Source organism: Calonectris borealis, chromosome 5 (genome assembly GCF_964195595.1).
Source record: "Calonectris borealis chromosome 5, bCalBor7.hap1.2, whole genome shotgun sequence".
In the NCBI taxonomy this organism is placed as follows: domain Eukaryota; kingdom Metazoa; phylum Chordata; class Aves; order Procellariiformes; family Procellariidae; genus Calonectris; species Calonectris borealis.
In genome coordinates, this window is record NC_134316.1 from 43,549,281 (window position 1) to 43,564,958 (window position 15,678).

Genomic DNA, 15,678 nt, shown 5'->3' on the forward strand with positions numbered 1-15,678 from the left:
ACTTGGAAAAGTATTAATGACGTAGGCTATGCCATGCATTCCGTGTTATTTTCAAACTGCCAGCAGAAATTCACTGCATTATCCACTAAAAGACTTGGGAAATACTACAGAGAACACACTAAAAGTTTACAGAAAGATGGCACCCAAATTCCCGTTTATTAAATAAGTGAAATAAAGAAAAAAGACTATTGCAACCTGTGTTGCAGAAGATAAAGACCTTCAATGATCAAATCTCATTTTGTGTTTTTAAAAATCTCTTTAAAGAACTTAAAAAATATACAAGATTACCAGTATTTTCAGGTTCATTCCTGCAGGTGCCATTATTGCTGGCTGGTACCAGTATGCTTCAGTACAGCTGCCTATGTGGCTAGAGAGTTACCTGAAAATACTGTCTATTAAAAAGCTATTCAACACCTGAAATATATGTACTGTGCTTATTAATTTCAGTCTTCTCCAAATAATTTCTCTCACCACACTCAAGCTTATTACCTGCTGTCTGGCAAATACTACGCTCAATTTGAGTCTGTGGTTTCTGCTACTTGGTTTTTTTTGTGTTGTTTTGTGTTTGTTTTGTTTGTTTGTTTTCCACCAGTTGCTCCCCCCTGCACCTTGTAAGAAACTCTGCACCCTTTTCCTTGCTACAGCTGCAGCAGGTGAGAAACCTCATCTCGCCCCTAAACATGCTTAGTTCATGCCCTGCTTTTTACATGCTCAGGGCACTAATATGAACCAGACAAGAGGTTATAAAGGCGAGTTCTGCTGATCCTGGTTCCTGATTTACAGTTTTGGTGCCATGCTTCTGTCCCTATCTATACATTCTGCCTCTTTCTCTACAGAGGCAGCACATTCTCTAAAAAAACCAAAATTTGAGAATCAAAGCAGGAAGTTCAAGCTATTGGTATATTAATTCCTATTGCTTCATTATGTATAAATGCATATCTCAATTTACTGGTAATAACTACATTACACTAGACATTTTGAATCATGCATAATTAGAATACTAGCTCTAAGATTTGGTTTGTGGGCCTGTGCCGCTTTCCTTCAGTTTCTCCATGCAGTTCTTCATGCCTAAGGCATTAAAAACTAGCCGCCTTTTATTTGACCTGCAAACACACTCATTTGGAGGGCAAGTCGAGAGAAGCAGACAGGATTTACATAGGACACACCAAACAGTAAGTTATAACAGTAAGTCACCTTTTATCTTTAACCTTAGATGTTGTAAAGCCTTAGGAAATCTGTCTATATTATAACCAGGTACATAGGCTCAGAGACAGAAAGACGCTCAGCTTACATCATGAACACCGACACTGTCTCTAACACTCAGGAGAAAGTGTAGAGCAGACTGAAAGACATCAGAATCCATGGTTAGTGTTCTGCACTGTTAAACGAGACACCCTGGTTCAACTGCTGGCTTTTGTGTGCCAGTCAAAGCGCTACAGGGGCAAAATGCTGGATTATTCAGTAAAGAAATCCAATGAAATCTAACTTGCACTGCCATTATGCAGCTCTGTACCTGAACAGCAAGCAGGATTATTAGTTTTGGAGGAAGACCAGACAGTTTCCTAGGGATGCAGGAAGCAGTCATTTCTAAGATTGGTTATCCATCAAAAACCATTCTTCTCTTCCATATTTTTCCCTTCTCTGCCCAAAAAACACACTGCCAGCTCTTGACAATGTAATCCTCGTGTAAAGTGTCAGTGTCCTGAAGCTCGGTACAATTTCTTCCCACTCACTATCAAGAAGTCTTTGCAAGACTTTCTTTTTTGTCCTAAGTTTGACAATTATCCTCAGTTACAGAAGGTGCAATTCCTGAAGGTGCAATTCCCAATGCAAGTACCGGCTAGACCCTCTGCAGCAGCACTACTGGGTATGGAAACATATATTTGTATCATCTGGGTTTAGTACTGCTAAAGGAGGCACGTCAGTACCGGTCGTTACACCTTTGATATCCCACACCGACATGTGGTAGCATCTAACACTTCCACTTAGTTTTAGAAGCAGTGAAATCAAGGGGGTTGGAGCAAAAAGTCATGCCATAGTACAAGAGCTGAAAGGCAAAGGGATTCCTCTTGTTGCTGTGAATAGTAACTTCTAGTCTAGTAGCCCATAGAATACAGATAATTATAGAAAATCTGAACTGGGAAGAATATGCAGATAGCTTGCCTGGCTTCATCAGTATTGATTTCCCCCCCCCTTCTCTGAAGAATAAACCCTTGAAGAATTCTATTCAGCCACAAAGTTTATACTTCTGAAGTATGAACATGACCATGTTTTCATTATTATTTCATTATTATGTAAATGTACTTGTTGACCACAGACCAGAATAAATTTATAATTTCTCTAATGTAATCAGATAACAATCAAATTAATGTCCCCTATGGCCAGCTTCCAATTTTATCAATAATTCAATAGCTGGAATTTAAGCTGATTACAACCTTCCAGATCAATTAGCTTTTCATACACATATTACATATTAGCCAACACTTAATTTAGACATCCTCATGCTTATCTTGGTGACTTTATACTGTAAAAATGCTCACAGCCCTCACAGTCCCATTAACAACTTAAGAAGAGCCAAAGGGCTTCAGCTCCATAATTCTGGAACATTAGAAGCCTCCCTTCAGCTGTAAGTGACAGTCCAAATTACTTCAGCTTTCTAGAAGAAATCCAGCCAGGTAGATCTAAACCTCTGATGTAATAATTCTCTTCAGATTACAGTATTATCTGTTGGGCCATATTGCCTCTATAGACTACATATCTGCACTGAAAACAGTGTCAACTATGGACATTTTAGAACTCCTGCAGCTCTTTTATGTAACCCTTTGATAGCAAATACTTTGCTGGGTGCGCAGGCTACAGCTTGTAGATCAATAACCCTTTGTGTTACCAGAAGCTTCACAGTACTTGCCTCTGCAAAACTTCAGGCATCAACAGAAATCAGTTATGGCCTGAAACACAGTGTTTAGTAAGGCCAAAATTATTTTTTGCTGTAAAGTAACATTTTTAGAATTCTACAATTGTGCTTGGGATGTACAAATGTTTTGAGTGTCAAGTGTTCTCTAATTTCTTATTTTTTATTTAAAGACCATCTCAGATCGGTCTTTTTAAACAAAGAAAACAAAAAGTACTTCCCACAATAAAAGCTTTAACTTCAGAATCAGGTTCTCATCACAGTCCAGCATTTAGAAGGGTTTAGTTTCTTCTCAGAGAAACAGAGAAAGTGCTAGACTACAAAAAAAGAAAAAAATATAGGGAAACTTCAGCGATCATTTCAAAAAGAACTGTCTGCCCTTCCCCCAGCACTCACTGACAGTGCTTCAGACATGTGACAAAGCTAATTTTTTTTTGTATATCAGCTTCATTAACTAAGTATTCAAGTGCCAAATTCCCTCCAATGAGAGGAACATAAGAGGAATTCACCCATCTTCTCAGGAAGAGACTCTTCACGCAACTCCCTGCAGCACAGAGCGCCACAAACTTATTTGGTTATTACCCACTTACTCTACTGTACAGTCTTGCTAATGCAAGTTATTTACTATCACATGCAAAACAGTTATTGCTACTAAAGTTCTATTTTCTTATTAAATCATCTTATGGCTTTGTTTGCATCAGGGATTCTTCCCCCTACATACTGTGCTATTTTGCATTCCAGTTTCAGAGGTATTTTTCAATTGATTCTCCCAAGCACTAAACTACTTTATTCAATGGTACAGCTACTTCCATTTAGAATTGAACCTAACTCTCAGCACAGGTCCCCCAGAGCTCTGCTGTAAATGGCCCACCTGTTCAATTTTCTTGGAAATGTATTAGATGCAGAGGGTTGGTTGGCTGTTTTTTTTTCTTTTTTTCCCTGTTACATACATTATCTCTGCAGGGATTACTGGTTTTGCACCAAAATACATGCTTCTCGATTAATTACTTTAGAGATATATTGTATCAAAATTACGAGCTCCCTATTCCCTCCCTCCCCCTGAAGGCCATTTACAAGCAGGTCTCAGGAAAAAAAGATGCAGTATCCTCTCTAGGTTTAAAGAGAATTTTGTTCTTGTAGAAGACAGAAATGGGTGAAGAGCAGCACTGGCACCAAATAAAAGACTTTTTCCTAGGAAATCAGAGGATGCCATCCACAGAGCATTGCAAATCTCAGGAATCATACCAGCCTCTTATTTGACCAGTCCAAGGTGCCCACTGAGTGCTAAATCATTTGGACTTCCCCTCATCTAAACTTTCCTTCCGAAAAAAGCACAGGGAGAGACAGAAATTATTAAAATTGAGCTTAGAGCTGGAAAGCAATACTGGAAGTTACCTAAAATACAGGATATTGAATTCTCAGTAATACAGGGGTGGGGAATCTCCGATCCATAGGCTAGAGATAGCCTGCTGCACAGATACAGTCTGCAATGTTGTTTTTCAACAGCCCTTGACCTTATTAAATTCTCTCTTATTATTATTAACATTAAGATGTGTGTAAATGCAGGATCCACCAAAGGTGTTAAAAGATTCAACAGGACTTCAGCCAAAAAAGGTTCCCCATTCCTGCAATAATGCATAAAAATTCTTCTACGCATAATTGGCAGATAGCATTTTGCAACCATTAACTTATTATATAATGAGGATAATGTTTAACTAGTTATAACAATTACATAGTCAGATCTGAAAAAAAAATTACTTAATTAACAGATTTTGTAAATGATCTTAAGGTAGCAAAGATGTGTACAAAATGCACACAAACTCCTTAGCACATTCATATTTTTCTGAGTATATCACAGGGTGGGTAATAATAAAAGTGAAAATGCTGCACATGGAAGAAAACACCTTCAACATAGACTAAAAAGAAAAGAATCCCACTGATAGATGAGAATTCTGGACGCTTACATACCCTAGCTTACTATTGCAGTTAGACAGATAGACTGGAAACAAAAAATCAACTATGATTCTACGAATGCACTTAATGAGTGAATGCATTCCATTTCTAATATAGCGTTGCCATTGTCAAAGGGAGGATACTGCATGTTTAGACCATGTTTGTGACACTTCTATTGTATCCTTTCTATTGTTAATTACATTATCATCACTGTTTATTAATAAATTTGTCACTCTGAAATTGTAAAAATACTACTAGGCTCATGCACTGATCCTAACATGGCACTACAGTTTGCTACAAAGCACTAATGCTTATGGAACTATACACATCTCAAAATGGAAGACATTGGTGATTTTGTTGTTTTCAAACAACTTGTAACATCATTTTGTCCACAAGTATTAAAATATATATATGTATATATATATGATCTATTGCACATGCCCCTTGTTTTTGTAATCTTTCACATGGGAAGATTTCCAACCAACATAGAGAAAAAGTGGAGCAAGAAAAAGTAAGTAGGCTGAGGCAGCATTTCCTAACACAGCAGTTTTATGAAGGTGCTGGCCGGAAGGTACGGCAATGGGGGTCTTCTGGGCATGCACTATTGGAGTATTACTTCTGTGAAAGCCACAGATCCTTAGCCCTGCTGAAAATATTATGTTCTAAAATTAAACTTGAAAACTAATGTTGTTACATTGTCATGGATAGAAGTCAGGAAAAATCAGCAATTCTGTTTTTTTGTTACAATGCAGGGTTACAAAATGTTGAGGGTTATTCCTATGGAAAAAGAAATCAAAGAGCTTAAAGGGTCTACTCTCTAGTCAGTCAAATTCTTAGTTTTTGTACATGTCCACAGAAAACAAGAATACCTTCCTGTCCCCCAAGTATTTTGTCAAGCTATGCAAGAAACAATTGCTAGCTCTAACGTCAGAAGGGTAAGTATGGGCAGAAGGAAGAAAAGGAAATTCCTAGATCTAAAATCAGATGTTTCTTATACCAGATACCTCCCAACCACTTATAATCCTATGATATTGACAGTATTTTCCATCACTTAAGATGGATCCTGCTTCTACAGACATCAACATTAAAACCCATTGGTTTCAAGGAGGCCCTAAAAGGAAGTGTGCTTTTCTAGTTGCCTCCAACGCCAGAAAATTCAGACCACATTCAGCAAAGAAATCCTATGTTCTTAAAAGATGTCAGGCCAAGCTGGTGGTTGCCTCATCAAGATCAACGTAACTCTTATCACACAGCTCATCACAATGTTACACACAGTTTTAGTGCACCTCTCTGCTCATTACAGTTGGCATTATTTTGATACGCAGTGTCTTGCCCACCATTCTTCAGCTTACGTGTCTGATCTTCTCTTCATGGAAACAAAAAATGGGTAAAGCTGTCATTAAATCTTATTGTTACAATGCAAGTCTAAACACAGATTTAAATCGACTCTACTCTGAAGATTAGGATCAACATCAACACTTACCCTGCTATGGAACTTGGTTCCATAAAATGTCACCACATTTTAAATATCAGAATGCTGCCCTTGCAATCTATCATTAAGATTTAAGAAGGATTTCAATTATTGGCTTTTTCAGCCATTTTCAGGCTGTCTGGCTCTCTCCAGCAATTATCTAAAAGGAAAAACAGAACAAAACAAGAAATCTAAAACACCCCCCACCCCCAACCATGCTATTCTCTCCCCAAACCTATTAACAGAAACTATATACCTTTATTTGATCCAGATTTGAAAATACTTTTTTAAGCTAGTAAGTCACATTTTCTAAATCACAAGCTTGGAATAAGGTGCACTAAGAAGAGCTCCAGATTTGAAGTGGAATAGAATACATATCTCAGTTCTGGGTTTTTTTGCCAAGAAATCTTACTTGCCATATACAACACCATAGCAGGGAGCATGTAAACAACATACGCTCCCATCTCAGAATGATAGAAAACATCCTATATAATCACAAATGATGGAGACAAAGAATCTGGTGTAAACATAAGAACAACAGATTGCGCCTTAGTTTGGGAAGGAATAAGAGGAACCAGAAAAAGGCCCGTCCGAAGTATTTCTGCTCTCTCTCAACTCACCCCTCCGTGGCTAACAGTCCATTCTCCTGGGCCTATTTCTACCTAGATGATGGAAACATCTAGGTCATCTCAGTTCTCAGTCACAGAAGAATCAAAAAGCTGATTCCACCAGCAGTATGAAAAGCTGAAACTGTGCCAAGGAAGCTGAGTGGATAAACTGCAACTTTACACCTCTGGTCTCTTCCATCCCACCAGAAGTTGATTTCTTTAATAAAGAAAGAAGTTCTGCCCCATCTCTTCTACTGTAGAATGTTTTTGTTCCTTTTGCTGCTAAGGATTCATAAAAAGCCAGAGGGAGGGAATGATTTAATGTAAACCTAATCATTATCCTGTTACCCCAGAGGCCTTTAAAGCTTCATTTTTCTTTGCTAAAAATGAAATGGTGCAGAGTAGTTTCTCCTTCTGGTGAAGGCTCTTCATATCCAGCACTTACATAGGTTTACACATGCAAATATACATTTTGATCACAGACCGGGACGATGCGTTTAACATACTATAGACAAGGTGGTTCTGCATTTGTTCCTGTGCATTAGCTGCTTCATGTGAGTTAACATCAAGACATCTATCTACAAAGTCAAGCCTGGGTCCTGGACTAGAAAATACCTGTATGGGATGTCCCCAACTGTTTGGTAAGTTTCTTCCTCATGTCAGAGCAGAAAATATGTTCTGGTTTTCCTGCTGCAACTTTTCATACATGTCAAGACAGTTTGACATAGCAATGCATGCAGACACTTTATCTGCTAGGAATTCCAGTATGACACAGTGAAGTACTTAACCTTCCTAAAATGAAGAAGGAGCTATCGGTGAAGAACACCAGCTTCCCCTTGCATCTGTCACAAAGTATTTCTCATTTTAAAACAGAATGCAGAAAGCTGGATGAAGAGCTGGCACAGAAGACATTTCTTCAGGGAAACAAATGCTGATTTCTGTTACTCTGCTTTGGAGTTTTGAAAAAATGTTGGGGTACTTCTGTGGGAGAAGTCATCTGGTGAATCAAATATTGGGTGAGTTGGTTGAAACAGGAAGTAGAGAGATCTTTGTTCGTTCAGCTCCATGGAAGTGAAGGACAGGTTTTTGCTTGCTAGAAGAGAAACATCCACATCTCACAGCCTATGAGCAAGCAACAGGACCACCTTTTTCTTGAATGTCAGGAGGGGATCTGGAATCCCAAAATAAAAAAACAAGAGAGGCAGTTTAGGAATCAGAATAAAAAACATTCAACATTAAAATGCCCACTGGTTCATTACTTTAAAAGCCCGACTCTATTGGGCAAAATTAGCTGGCTTCACAAACTGCAACAATCCCTTACTCTGTAAGATTTTATATCTAACTATAGACATCCATAAGCTGGCTAAGGAAATACTACAGAAATGCTGAACTGTACACTTACTCAGAAGCAATGCATCCAAAAATATACCAGTGTTAATTAGCTATGGGGCGTCTTAACTGTGGCTCCAACATAGCATGACAACGTTGAGGTAGCACCAGAATGCACACTGCACACAGAGAGAGTATATTCTGCTACAGCAGGTCACAATTCAAAGAGACACCATAAACTATCACCTAATTAACTACAAAACTGTCAGTGCTGTAGAGGAAAAAAGCACTTATGACAGTTGTAAGATCACACAGATTAGGTACTTTTACTCGTTTCTCCCCACTTATCCACAGTGTAGACATACTTGAACAACTGGCATCTTGTCACTGATCTCCTGGCCTTTCATCAGTGACACTCACCTGGTATCACCTAGTCACACTAGCTGTTAGGACATGATTTTTTTGCTTTAAGTTTGATGCCAACCTGGATTGGCAAGGTAATGCGGGTGCGCTCCTGCACAGCTACTGCCAGAAACTTTTATTATCATTCTCCTGTACTACAATGAGAGATGTGAAAGAGAAATTTGTTTTCTTTGGTTTCTCTTTCTCACATACAAGAACATGAGGATACACTGTATTTTTTTAACCCCTTCCTCTCTTTTCTCTGTCCGTATTTCTCATCTTATTCAAATTACCTTTAGTTGATCAAGTTCAGAAATAATCTTCCAGTCACAATTTTCAACTCCTATGTTAGAAGTAGCAAATAGATCATGCAAATGGAAATACAGCACACGTCACCATCACTTTCTCTCTGAGGCACTCAAATATTTCAGCTGATCGTGAGTTTGACCATCCATGCTCTGGGAAAGGTTTATTCTTGTTATGAAGATGGCGAAAAACAGACGTGGAAACTGCAACAAAACATGCCAAAGGTTTGTGGCAGAGCTGAGAACAGAATATAGCATTCTGTTACACATCTTAACTACCAGAATATCTTTATTTCATTCACTGGGAAAAAAAAAAAAATCAAAACTCCAGAAGCTGATTGTCATCCTTAGAGATTTTGAATGTACTTTTTCCTATTTGATAACTGACATTTGATTATGTTATCTTTCTTCCAATCCTACTGTTTAACAAATACAACTTTTAAGATAACTACTCCAAGTTAATACAATTACACAATTACTGTCTCTTAGCAGAGCAAAATGACATCATGAGACAGGAATTTTATAACTTTAAAACCATTTATTCTTGTTACAATATATAGTTAAACCAAAGTTTCTTTCAAGCGAAGCCCAAGCTGAAAGTTGACACTGTGGCAACATTCCAGTTCTCTGAAAATATCCTACAAAAAATTAAAATCTCAATGACTGATTTCTTTGGACACGAAAAAAAAAAAGAAGAAAAGAAAAGAAAAAAACTAAATCAACCAACAAACCTGATATTTGGTACCTAAATAACCTTATGGCTTTACTCACCATTATTTTTGATCAATCCACATTCCCTTCAGTGAGCCTAGAGAGAAAGAGATGAACAAATAAAATTAAATTTGCATCTGGGAAGCTATTCAGATCATACATGATTATCTGCACAAGACACAAAAGATTAGCAGTAGCTTCCAGGAACTAGTTAACATTTTCAGACATGCTGATGTTACTTTTCAAATCATCATAGCCACCCCCTCCTTTAGTTTAAGGGAAAAGGTGGTCAAGTGAATTGGGTCCAAGTATGGAAGACCCAGGACAGGAAAACTTTAACTAAGAACAGGTTGGGGAGGAGAAGCATATACCCAAAGTACGCCTGAAAGGCTTTTGTTCAGAAACCATTCTGTTTCCGGGAGTAAAATCACGTGTGTCATTCATTCCACAGAATGTAGTTTACATTCTGAATTCCCTTTTTCCCTGGAATTTGCTGGTTTCTACTTTATTGAGAACAGCCTACAGTCCATGCTCGACCGACTGTACCTGGAGCATGAAGTATACACCACTACCAAAACTACTTTTTAATTGTGCATGTTTTGAAGACAAGCGACCTTGCTATGGTATGGATGGTAAGCTATCATCAACAGACACACATTCCAGTTTCATAGGAACTGAGATGGACACAATTTAAGCCCCCAGAAAGGCAAGAAACTCTTTCATGTTAATAACAAACCACCGTAGCAAGGAAGCATAATGACTGTTCTCAATGATGCTGAGCTGACAACCTAACTGGAAGAATAATGCATTGCTATAAGCAGAACTATCTCATCACACAGAACTTACATCATTAAAAACTCCCAGTATCCTCACCAAAGTATTACTAGCTTCCACCCTCCTGCACCACACAGCATTTCTGCAAGCACCAGGGACCCGCACCTTCAGAAAAACTGTAGTCAGCAGATGATCCCTAGCCCTGTATTTCAGGGTAGTTATTCCATTCTCACGTTGTCAATTCTGACCCTTCCCATTCCAGTCCTCCCTCAAGAACCTGCCAAGCACTATGTGACTTTGGGAGATTGAGGAACCACCAGCAAATGATTCACAAAACAATTAATTTGATAAGGAACACTTACCAAGAACTCTCCCAAACTTACTTATCAATTCCCAATGCCAATCTTTGAAAAGTTGGGGCTTTTGTCACTTATTCTAAAACTACAAATAAACTAAACTAAATACTAAAGTAAGTCTTATTACAAAAAAGCAGCAGGTGACACTTCAAGCAACTCATACAAAGGAATGTTTCATACAATGCTGAAATTCAGTTTGCTTTAACCAATTTTTTAAAATTTTATTTTAAGAAGTTCACCGACTTTGGATGCCCCCATTTTTAACTGCTCTGCTTGATATACTTTCTATCCGACTTTCACAGATTATGGGGACCAGCATTCACACTAGTACCAACAGAACTTGCAAATGTAACTGGATATAAATCAAGGCTATTGAAAATTAGCAGGAACTGAAATTGTCGGTGACGGTATCTACAGTTTTAACTCTACAGTTAAAATCTAGTGGAAATTATGAAGGAAAAAAAAAGAGACTATTTTTCTTTTTTCATACCTTACTTAATGAACATACAATTAATTGATCTGGAACAAGAAATAGTTGTGAAAACTCAACATTATATACATTAATCCTTTTCTGTCAAAAATTCTGAAAACATTACTTTTATTAAGTTTTGACCTATTGCCCATTCTTTTTTTTTTTTTTTTTGCTCTACTGTAACTAAAGGTTAGTTTCCATGACCTTTAAATCTCACATTTAGGTAGACAATTTCTTGGATACAGGCAACTTCAGGAATTTCAGAGCCAAAAAGAGATGAAGAAACAACTCATAAGTAAATTTACCAGCAAAATTGTAGTATTTGTCTTCTCATACAGATCAACATGCCCTATTACCAATGGGAAAAAAACAAGTGTTCTGATATAATCAGCACACTGGAATTGGAAACGACACTAAAATGAATAGTGTACAGCTATGCTACCGAGTTTCACCCCACCTCTCACACTCTGTTTTTAGGTACCCTTTAATTTTAATTAGATTGGTCAGCAAAAACTCAGATCCATCACATCTGGCTTTCCAAAATACTACCTTTCTCTCTCTCACACACACACAAATGCTCCAGGAGATGAGCAGAATTAACAGGGACATAGAAGATGATTCCTCTCTTCTTCCCTAGAGCCTGAGAAGTAGGCGAGGAAGGAAAGACCTAGAAACAGGTTTATGTAGAAAGACTAAGACACAAAAACTTGAAAGTTAAATGTGGTGGAGGTGTGTGAAGATACAGAAAGCAAAATCAGCACAACAGATCGCAAGTCCACTGAGGTCTTTCCGATGGCTTTAAAAGTGTCAAATTTAACCTGGAAAGCTGATCATGACAAAAGCTTAAATCATAAACACAAAATACAACAGAAGTAGTTTACAGTCCTGCAAAAAATAGCTGCCTTCCTGCTCCTTTCACTTTCTAGGTAACTTTTTTAAAAGCCATCTAAACCCAATCTATGAGGCAATGCAGAGAACTGTAATAAGAAAGGCTAAGACTGGTGTGATTGGAGAAAGAAAGGGAGTGCCTGAGTGTGGAGGCACAAAAAGGAACATAGAGCAGGAACAGGGCTCTCAGAAAGACACGCAGATTCGCAGGTCATTAAGACCCCAGCACATCCCCCTGCAATTTCAGAAGACACCCAGATCTGGAGACAAAAGAACAGTGATAATTCACAGAGTGGGACAGGGCAGAGACACAGACCACTGTCACCTCCAAAAGGGTACACAAAGGCACATCCGAAACCTAGAATGGTTGCCAACCTAGGAAGAGGCCAGAAGACATAAGGACCTGCCAGCTGATGTCCCTTGTCCTCTACAAGGGATCCTGGAATTAGGATCTGGACACGAGCAACACAGTGCCAGACTGCTGGACACACAGCTTAAACACCCCTGCTGTGGTGCTTGGCAGCTGGACAAACATCTCGGGCACTGCACACATTCTGCTGCTTATGAGATTGCAAGCCTGAGTGACTGTTTTGCTTCACTTTGTATTTTAAATAAAATCACCTTCCTCTCCTATGAGGTTTCCAATGGGTATTTGGTACAGTTGGTACAACGTTGTAACAGTACTTCTTACAGCGGCAGAGAAAATAGGGAAGATTGTTTTACAGCTGAGCTTTGAGTTCCACGATACACACACAGAGTAGTAACGTGCTCCTTGAATACTGTTTAGGCAAAGAATCATCCCTTCCTCCACATCCCATTTTAGAGAAATCCTCTTTTTTTTTTTTTAATCCTCCAAACACTGTGCGGGCCCTCACATCTTGCATTCACATAACCGCCAGCATGTCAGGACTGGTTTCAAACACTGTTCCTTTTCCAGTTTTTAAGAATGAACGTGGGAGGTGTTCAAGAGATACTCTGGGCTCTTCACAGATTCGGTCAGAATTTTTAGCCTTAGTTCGCCCATAATTTTTGACATCCCTGAAAGACAAGTCACAATCGTAAGATGTGAAATCGTAAGATTTGCCTGTTCATGCAAATCTTCACACTGCAGACTCACAGCATTGTGGGCAAGATTGTAAAGCAGTGCATATAGTGATTTCACATATACCAGGGTAACAGAAAACTCTGATTTTTTGTGTTTTTTTGTTTAAGATACCACTTCTCACAGCTCTTGTACATTCAAAGCAATTAAGAATAAATATTAATCCAAATTAATTTGACAGTTGGACACGATGATCTTAGAGGTCTTTTCCAACCTTAATGATTCTATGATTCTATGAATTTACTTACTGCTAAAACAGTGTACAACTGCATGTGAAAGAAAGTTGATTGCTTATTATTCTTTTAATTATACTATAAAGCAGAATTATCCTTATATGTAATATGACAAAGGCAAATCCCCTGGCATATTTTAACAATTCATACATACACATGTATAAGTAGGAATATTATTCAGTAGCAGCATACTGTGCCTTAATGTTATGTAGCTCATAAGCTGCTATTACTGTTACTATGTGAATAATATAGCACATAAAATTGGTAAAATGTTCCTTAGGAAATTTTTCTCATAAGCAGCTACTGCTTTCAGAACTCGTTGTGACAAACACACTTATCACATTTCTTTTGAGTTATTTCACCAGTTACAAACAACTACTTCATTATTAGGTCATATAAGATAACACGCCATGTCTCCACAAGATCTAAAGCTGTGCTTCTCATTTAACCACTTCAATTTTTTACTTTCACCTGACATGCACGTTGAAAATGCAGTCACTTAGAATTCTATGACAAACTCAAGATTTAAAGACCTGTTATCAAATATAGAACACAAGGAATCTCATGCTAGTGACTCTATAATCTTTTTGCTTTCAGAAGTCCCACCCTCTTTTTTTTTTTTTAAATTGAACAAAATACAAAATACCTCCAATAATTTTGAAAAATTTAGGGCATACCTGATCTGCATGTTACCAACATGGAAAGGAGAAAGGGTGTTTTTAGTAATAGTTTCACATGTTTCATCATGTGTAAAGTCCTTTTCACCATATTATCGACAATCACATGAATTCATAAGGCCACAATCAATTTCACTATCAATATAATCTCTCCACTCTCCATAAAACTTATTTTGCACTGTGGATTACTCGTACGTTCTGGTTTTGTCAAATGACTTGGAAGCCCATCCCCTTTGTGCACTCCTGTGTCGGTATGACATAAAGACATCAGAAAAGGATGTAACTGTTCAGATTAGCAAAATCCATCCAGCACACAGATTCTACGAATAACAACGATGGCAGAAGAGTAACCATAATCAGTGCTATTTTTGTAGCGAAGAGACTAATTTCGGAGGATACATTTTCGTTTCTCTTCTCCACGTCCGCTGTCAGCTGCAGCTGTTCACCGAACGCGTGTGCTCGGCTGTTCCTAACTCGGCTGTAGGGCACCGCTGAGCAGGAACAGGCTCTCCCTCCCCAGCCATCTGCTGCAGCCCGGCACCGCTGCCCGCCCGCTCTCGCCGGAGCAGCGGCACGCCCTCGCCCCCAGCTCCGAAGTTACTCAGACTTTTCAGGCCGGCGGGCGGGTCGAACCGGCCCGGCTCCCACCCCCTCACCCGTACCCCGCCAGGTGTCCCAAGGGGCGCCGGCCGTCACCACACGGACACACACACGCCCGCCCCCCCCCCCAGCTCGGGGCCACCCCAGCGTGGAGGCCGCGCTGCCGGCTGAGGCGGGCGGGGAGCCGCCCGGAGGCGCTGGCCGGGCCGGGCCGGGCCCGCGGCGCTGGGCGGCGGGCGGAGCGCGCCTCGGGAAGCGGCGGGCGCGAACACGCCCGGGCCCAGCCCAATCACGGAGCAGGACGGGGAGGCGGGTGCGCGGGCGCCCGGGCCCAGCCCAATCAGGGAGCGGGGCACCAGGCACCGGGCTGGGTGCGGTCCCGCGCCGGGGGCCGTTGTTCCCGCCACACTCACCTGAGCGCGGCCGAGGCCGCGGGGCCGCGGCCGGCCCCGGCCTCTCCGCCTCTTCCTCTTACTCCGCCATCTTCCCCTCCTTACCTCGGCCACCCGGCGGGGGGCTCGCAGCGCCCGGCGACGCCGGGCCCGCCCACTCGGCCGGAAGCCTATTGGGTGCCGCTCATATGCATCAGCCGTCCAGTTTCGGCGGTGATTGGTCATCAGCGCCGTCCATCACGGGGGCTGGCCTCCCGCCTCCAAAGCTTTCCTTTCTGATTGGCCCCGGGGAGGGCACACGCCTGGAAAAGGATTGGCTCAAGCCGCGCGAGCAGGGCTGGTCTGGGGCGAATCCTCCGGTGACCTCCACAAGAATTTAAAGGAGCCGCTCGCGAAGTGGGGGGCGGCGGCGGGAACGGCTGCCCCACACCACCGGGGGGCAGGCGCCCGCCAGCCCGCGGGGTGAGGTACCGCGGCCCTGGCCATCCGCTTGT

At 40.5% G+C, this 15,678-nt stretch overlaps 1 long non-coding RNA gene across 4 annotated transcripts; it reads right to left on the reverse strand.

The window, feature by feature from the left end:
* Positions 1-568: 568 nt before the first annotated feature.
* LOC142083075 (uncharacterized) lies at positions 569-15,324 on the reverse strand. 4 transcript variants are annotated; one of them, XR_012673951.1, is made up of 5 exons: positions 14,592-14,809; positions 12,802-13,218; positions 9,751-9,787; positions 8,968-9,183; positions 569-8,114 (listed from the first exon to the last, which is right to left on the reverse strand). It is a non-coding gene; the product is annotated as an uncharacterized LOC142083075 (long non-coding RNA). The 4 variants fall into 4 exon arrangements; XR_012673952.1 differs by lacking the exons at positions 12,802-13,218; positions 14,592-14,809 and adding an exon at positions 15,290-15,324; XR_012673950.1 differs by lacking the exon at positions 14,592-14,809 and having other exon boundaries at positions 12,802-13,349.
* Positions 15,325-15,678: the final 354 nt, after the last annotated feature.